We start from the raw sequence: 8266 nt of genomic DNA on the forward strand, positions 1-8266 counted from the left end.
TTAAAGTAGTTCCATAAAAGATAAAATAGGGTTCACTCCGCTCCTGTGCTGTAGATGGCTGGAGTCCTCGTCGCCAAAATTTGTAATAATCCAGGAAACAATTTGAATTTGAAGTAGATTTATTCAGCAGCACAGCATCATGTAGACAGCTTCAAGTCCAAGTACAACTGACATTAAGATGCAGAATGCATCACTAGGAAAGTTCTGAGAACCAGAACACCATGGAGAAAGGCTCATGCCATTAAAGGGGAAGTAATATAAATACTTGTATACAGTGCAGGATGTAACAGCATGCCTTAACCCCAGGGAGGTGAGCACTGTTTAACTGAAGCCAATAAGTCCTCGTTAGTATAGTGGTCAGTATCCCCGCCTGTCACGCGGGAGACCGGGGTTCAATTCCCCGACGGGAGGCGATTCCTTTTATTCACACAATTAAATAAAATGATGTACTTTCTAACATTGTAAAATATATCTGTCATTATCCTTGCCTATTCCGATTGAGAAAAAAGGTTGAATTCACTGATGGCCAAAATGCTTACTGATGTGTTAACTGAAATTCAGAATATGCTCTGAATATTTCAGCATGCACAGGTGTACCATCAAAACCAATTTACGTCTACAATCTGTTGGAAAATGAGATGAAGCAGTGGTGAATCCTAGGCTGCTGTTCCACTCGATTGGCACGATTTACAAGGAGAATGACTGCTTTTGGTTAGTAGTGACCCCTGGTGGCTAATAGTTATAAGCTGCAAATGGTAAAGTGAGCTGATTATATATATATATATATATATATTTATATAAATATATATATTGATGAATAGAAAGATAGCTAGATAGACAGATCGATAGATATTTATTTCAATGACATAATTTCTTCATAAAACTGATTGTTTTTGGCAAAGAATTTCTGTATTGTAATAATTTAGGAAAAAAGATTACGTGTCCTAACCAAAATCAGCAATTCTGCCTATTACAATACTGAGAATTGATCGAGGGCATGCCTTAACCCCAGGGAGGTGAGCAATGTTTAACTAAAGCCGATAAGTCCTCGTTAGTATAGTGGTCAGTATCCCCGCCTGTCATTCAGGAGACCGGGGTTCAATTCCCCGACGGGGAGGCGGTTCCTTTTATTCACACAATTGAATAAAATGATGTACTTTCTAACATTGTAAAATATATCTGTCATTATCCTTGCCTATTACGATTGAGAAAAAAGGTTGAATTTACTGATGGCCAAAATGCTTACTGATGTGTTAACTGAAATTCAGAATATGCTCTGAATATTTCAGCATGCACAGGCGTACCATCAAAACCAATTTACGTCTACAATCTGTTGGAAAATGAGATGAAGCAGTGGTGAATCCTAGGCTGCTGTTCCACTCGATTGGCACGATTTACAAGCAGAATGACAGCTTTTGGTTAGTAGTGACCCGTGGTGACTAATAGTTATAAGCTGCAAATGGTAAAGTGAGCTGATTATATATATATATATATATATTTATATAAATATATATATTGATGAATAGAAAGATAGCTAGATAGACAGATCGATAGATATTTATTTCAATGACATAATTTCTTCATAAAACTGATTGTTTTTGGCAAGGAATTTCTGCATTGTAATAATTTAGGAAAAAAGATTACTTGTCCTAACCAAAAGCAGCAATTCTGCCTATTACAATACTGAGAATTGATCGAGGGCATGCCTTAACCCCAGGGAGGTGAGCACTGTTTAACTGAAGCCAATAAGTCCTCGTTAGTATAGTGGTCAGTATCCCCGCCTGTCACGCGGGAGACCGGGGTTCGATTCCCCGATGGGGAGGCGATTCCTTTTCTTCACACAATTAAATAAAATGATGTACTTTCTAACATTGTAAAATATATCTGTCATTATCCTTGCCTATTCCGATTGAGAAAAAAGGTTGAATGCACTGATGGCCAAAATGCTTACTGATGTGTTAACTAAAATTCAGAATATGATCTGAATATTTCAGCATGCACAGGCGTACCATCAAAACCAATTTACGTCTACAATCTGTTGGAAAATGAGATGAAGCAGTGGTGAATCCTAGGCTGCTGTTCCACTCGATTGGCACGATTTACAAGTAGAATGACTGCTTTTGGTTAGTAGTGACCCCTGGTGGCTAATAGTTATAAGCTGCAAATGGTAAAGTGAGCTGATATATATATATATATTACCTACTGGCGGTCGCCAGTAGGTATATATAGTTAGGATTTTTTCTCTATGGGATTTTTGAAAATTCTATGTCTAATAACTTTGGCGTTTGTGGACGGAATTGGCTGAAATTTTCAGGAAAATGGAACATTTTGTTTCTGAGCAGCCCCTGACAATTGGGGGGGGTTTAATCAAGGGGGGGCCGAGAAAAAAGGGGAGTCCCAAAACGCGTTTTTCCCATGTTAATTTCGATAGGGCGGTTGGCCTCACTTTTAGCTCGAACGGCTGAATGGATTTGCACGAAACTTGGCAAAATTGTAGGGACTGTTAGCCCGATGTGCCTTTGCTGGGTTTCAATATATGTGCTCCAGTGGATTTTGAGTAATTTAGGTTCAAAAAAAGATATATATCTGGGCGGAGCCTAACCACACATCTGATCTGATTGGCTGTCAGCACTTCATCCTAGAAGTGTTGGCAGCCATCTTGGGACCAATATACATGATAGCACCTCATTAAAAAGCATTGTAGTTAATAGAGGGTTTTAGGACTTTAGTTACATTATAAATCATTTGTTGATGGTACCATACTCGTTTTAGGAATTGTGGTGGGTTCTAAGGTGATTTTACCATGTGAAAAAACCTTCTGCTGTGATATCATGAATATTGTTTGAAAGAAAACTAATATCTCATGATTTTCCCACAGTGGTTTGGAAGGGGATCGATGAGCTAAACTGAAAGCATATTTTCTGTAAATTCACATTATCTTTCTCAGTCATGTGAAAATGAAGTCTGACATTCTCAGTAAAACATGTACATCCAACAAGGACAGAGACTGTCAGTTGATTCCTTTGTGTTCTACTGCAGCCTCCTAGAGTGTTCTAAAGAACAACTAGAGCGCTAACAGTCCTACTTATTACAAAGGTATGGCACACCTGAAGCCATCTTGATTGGAATAAAGTGGTAACTCTTAAAACATTTAATTTAAAAAGAAACAACATGAGGGGGTATATTTTGCCATAGAAAGTATGATTAGTGCTGCAGAATGAAAAATTAGGGCACATTTTGAGTGACTTCTCAAATCCTTTTCTATTTCATTAAAACATTCTGACATGCAGTCTCCCAAAATGGCCACCAGAGACAAAAGAGCCCAAATGTAGCCCAAATATCACCCAGATGTAGCCCAAGTATAGCCCAATGACAGAATGTCCCAGAATGTTCTAAAGAACAACTAGAGCGCTAACAGTCCTACTTATTACAAAGGTATGGCACACCTGAAGCCATCTTGATTGGAATAAAGTGGTAACTCTTAAAACATTTAATTTAAAAAGAAACAACATGAGGGGGTATATTTTGCCATAGAAAGTATAATTAGTGCTGCAGAATGAAAAATTAGGGCACATTTTGAGTGACTTCTCAAATCCTTTTCTATTTCATTAAAACATTCTGACATGCAGTCTCCCAAAATGGCCACCAGAGACAAAAGAGCCCAAATGTAGCCCAAATATCACCCAGATGTAGCCCAAGTATAGCATAATGACAGAATGTCCCAGAGTGTTCTAAAGAACAACTAGAGCGCTAACAGTCCTACTTATTACAAAGGTATAGCACACCTGGAGCCATCGTGATGGGAATAAAGTGGTAACTCTTAAAACATTTAATTTAAAAAGGAACAAAATGAGGGGGTATATTATGCAATAGAAGGTATTATTAGTGCTGCAGAAAGAAAAATTAGGGCACATTTTGAGTGACTTTTCAAATCCTCTTCTATTTCATTAAAAAATTCTGACATGCAGTCTCCCAAAATGGCCACCAGAGACAAAAGAGCCCAAATGTAGCCCAAATATCACCCAGATGTAGCCCAAGTATAGCCCAATGACAGAATGTCCCAGAGTGTTCTAAAGAACAACTAGAGCGCTAACAGTCCTACTTATTACAAAGGTATGGCACACCTGAAGCCATCTTGATTGGAATAAAGTGGTAACTCTTAAAACATTTAATTTAAAAAGGAACAAAATGAGGGGGTATATTTTGCCATATGAATTATGATTAGTGCTGCAGAAAGAAAAATTAGGGCACATTTTGAGTGACTTCTCAAACCCTCTTCAATTTCATTAAACAATTCTGACATACAGTCTCCCAAGATGGCCACCAGAGACAAAAGAGCCTAAATGTAGCCCAAATATCACCCAGATGTACCCCAAGTATAGCCCAATGACAGAATGTCCCAGAGTGTTCTAAAGAACAACTAGAGCGCTAACAGTCTTACTTATGACAAAAGTATGGCACACCAGAAGCCATCCTGATTGGAATGAAGTGGTAAGTCTGAAAACACTCAATTTAAAAAGGAACGCCATGAGGGGGTTAATTTTGCCATAGAAAGTATGATTAGTGCTTCAGAAAGAAAAATTAAGGATCATTTTGAGTGACTTCTCAAATCCTCTTCTATTTCATTAAAAAAATTCTGACATGCAGACTGAAACATGCACTTTGAATACCAGCAGCAGACGTCCCTGGTGAGCAGTAGCTTTACTACAGTGATCTAATGTGCAACTAGAGTGCTAACATTCAGAATTTATGGCAAATGTGTGACACATCTGAATGCCTTCTTGATGGAACCAAAGTAAACAAGCATTGAAAATGCAATATATCTCGCCCTCGTTTAAGTTAAAGCCATTCTGTTTGTAATGAGGTGGCTTTTTAGCTTTGCTTTTATTAGTGTTTTTTCAACTTTCATGTAAATAACATGCATCTGTATGCATATAAGTATATGTATGCATGCATTTATGTTTGTATTTATATAGATATACAGATGATATATGTTTATATATGTATGTATATATATATATTCACTGAAAAAACCATAGGCTATAGACCATATATAGTTAGGAATTAGCATTTACAAAACCTTGAAAATTCACTGAAAAAACCATAGGTTATAGACCATATATAGTTAGGAATTAGCATTTACAAAACCTTGAAAATTCACTGAAAAAACCATAGGTTATAGACCATATATAGTTAGGAATTCGCATTTACAAAACCTTATTTTACTCACACAAAACCATTGAAATTCCATATATAGTTAGTTGCACTAACTATATATCGCGCACCCGCAATCCACTGCTGATGATGTCACATATTACATCATTCATGGCATGGTCAGTGACATCACTGATGACATCACTGAAGACATCTCAAATGACATCACTGATGAAATCTCAAATGACATCACTGATGACATCACTGATGACATCTCATTTGACATTACTGATCACATCACTGATGATATCATTCATGTGATAATACGATGAACCTCTTCAGACTCTAATATAACCTTAGATACAATCAGTGTAAACAGACACTCACAGACTGTTACTCATCCATGGAGTTACTCACACACCTAGTCAGTCATGCAAAGAATCAATCACACCTCCATTTCCTCAACTATACAGTTATACAAACTTTACTTATTCAAACATATACTAACACATATTTACTCTCTTATACAATCCCTGATACAAGTCCACAATGATCCATACAGCCACTCACACATTCACTGGCTCTTATGCACAGTTATTTATATACGTCAACTCTCACATGTACTGTGTTTTACATATGTACTTACTTTGACATGTAGCACTGAGATATCCATTCACTCACCAATACACTCATGCACACAGTCAACCGCCCATACAGCTGTTTCCACATGCACTTTTGAAACCATACATCTAGTGAATCAACTGCTCACACATCTATGCACAGAGTCATACACCTCCCAGCCACCCACACACACACTCAGTCTCCCATACAAATACTTGGGCAACCAATCAATAACCCATATAGTTACTCATATAGCTACTTATCAACACATGCAACAGTTTACAGAACAACAGACATAATGATGCACAAATTAAGACAGTTTAGTCACTAACCCATGCACTCAGTGAGACACATTTAATCACTCACTCATACAGTCAGTCATGCACCTACTAAATCCTTCATCCAGACACTTATACATCCACTCATTCTTCAATATGTAAGACATATTTTAACTTTACAGAAACATACAGTCACTGGATGTTGTCATCAGTGATGTCATCAGTGATGTAATTTGAGATGTCATCAGTGATGTCATCAGTGAGGTCACTGACCATGTCATGAATGATGTAATATGTGACATCATCAGCAGTGGATTGCGGGTGCGCGATATATAGTTAGTGCAACTAACTATATATGGAATTTCAATGGTTTTGTGTGAGTAAAATAAGGTTTTGTAAATGCGAATTCCTAACTATATATGGTCTATAACCTATGGTTTTTTCAGTGAATATATATATATATATATATATATATATATATATATATATATATATATTGATGAATAGAAAGATAGCTAGATAGACAGATCGATAGATATTTATTTCAATGAAATAATTTCTTCATATAACTGATTGTTTTTGGCTAGGAATTTCTGTATTGTAATAATTTAGGAAAAAAGATTACTTGTCCTAACCAAAAGCAGCAATTCTGCCTATTACAATACTGAGAATTGATCGAGGGAATGCCTTAACCCCAGGGAGGTGAGCACTGTTTAACTGAAGCCCATAAGTCCTCGTTAGTATAGTGGTCAGTATCCCCGCCTGTCACGCGGGAGACTGGGGTTCAATTCCCCGACGGGAAGGCGATTCCTTTTATTCACACAATTAAATAAAATGATGTACTTTCTAACATTGTAAAATATATCTGTCATTATCCTTGCCTATTACGATTGAGAAAAAAGGTTGAATTTACTGATGGCCAAAATGCTTACTGATGTGTTAACTGAAATTCAGAATATGCTCTGAATATTTCAGCATGCACAGGCGTACCATCAAAACCAATTTACGTCTACAATCTGTTGGAAAATGAGATGAAGCAGTGGTGAATCCTAGGCTGCTGTTCCACTCGATTGGCACGATTTACAAGCAGAATGACTGCTTTTGGTTAGTAGTGACCCGTGGTGGCTAATAGTTATAAGCTGCAAATGGTAAAGTGAGCTGATTATATATATATATATATATATATTTATATAAATATATATATTGATGAATAGAAAGATAGCTAGATAGACAGATCGATAGATATTTATTTCAATGACATAATTTCTTCATAAAACTGATTGTTTTTGGCTAGGAATTTCTGTATTGTAATAATTTAGGAGAAAAGATTACTTGTCCTAACCAAAAGCAGCAATTCTGCCTATTACAATACTGAGAATTGATCGAGGGCATGCCTTAACCCCAGGGAGGTGAGCACTGTTTAACTGAAGCCAATAAGTCCTTGTTAGTATAGTGGTCAGTATCCCTGCCTGTCACGCGGGAGACTGGGGTTCAATTCCCCGACGGGAAGGCGATTCCTTTTATTTACACAATTAAATAAAATGATGTACTTTCTAACATTGTAAAACATATCTGTCATTATCCTTGCCTATTCCGATTGAGAAAAAAGGTTGAATGCAATGATGGCCAAAATGCTTACTGATGTGTTAACTGAAATTCAGAATATGCTCTGAATATTTCAGCATGCACAGGCGTACCATCAAAACCAATTTACGTCTACAATCTGTTGGAAAATGAGATGAAGCAGTGGTGAATCCTAGGCTGCTGTTCCACTCGATTGGCACGATTTACAAGCAGAATGACAGCTTTTGGTTAGTAGTGACCCGTGGTGGCTAATAGTTATAAGCTGCAAATGGTAAAGTGAGCTGATTATATATATATATATATATTTATATAAATATATATATTGATGAATAGAAAGATAGCTAGATAGACAGATCGATAGATATTTATTTCAATGACATAATTTCTTCATAAAACTGATTGTTTTTGGCTAGGAATTTCTGTATTGTAATAATTTAGGAGAAAAGATTACTTGTCCTAACCAAAAGCAGCAATTCTGCCTATTACAATACTGAGAATTGATCGAGGGCATGCCTTAACCCCAGGGAGGTGAGCACTGTTTAACTGAAGCCAATAAGTCCTCGTTAGTATAGTGGTCAGTATCCCCGCCTGTCACGCGGGAGACCGGGGTTCGATTCCCCGATGGGGAG

At 37.1% G+C, this 8266-nt stretch overlaps 2 non-coding genes across 2 annotated transcripts; both read left to right on the forward strand.

Moving 5' to 3' along the window:
* The first annotated feature begins 1750 nt into the window (after positions 1 to 1750).
* TRNAD-GUC (transfer RNA aspartic acid (anticodon GUC)) lies at positions 1751 to 1822 on the forward strand. Its single transcript has one exon. It is a non-coding gene; the product is annotated as a tRNA-Asp (tRNA).
* A 6372-nt stretch (positions 1823 to 8194) lies between these two features.
* TRNAD-GUC (transfer RNA aspartic acid (anticodon GUC)) lies at positions 8195 to 8266 on the forward strand. The gene has a single exon. It is a non-coding gene; the product is annotated as a tRNA-Asp (tRNA).

Source organism: Lissotriton vulgaris, chromosome 1_1, assembly GCF_964263255.1.
Source record: "Lissotriton vulgaris chromosome 1_1, aLisVul1.2, whole genome shotgun sequence".
NCBI classification, from domain to species: domain Eukaryota; kingdom Metazoa; phylum Chordata; class Amphibia; order Caudata; family Salamandridae; genus Lissotriton; species Lissotriton vulgaris.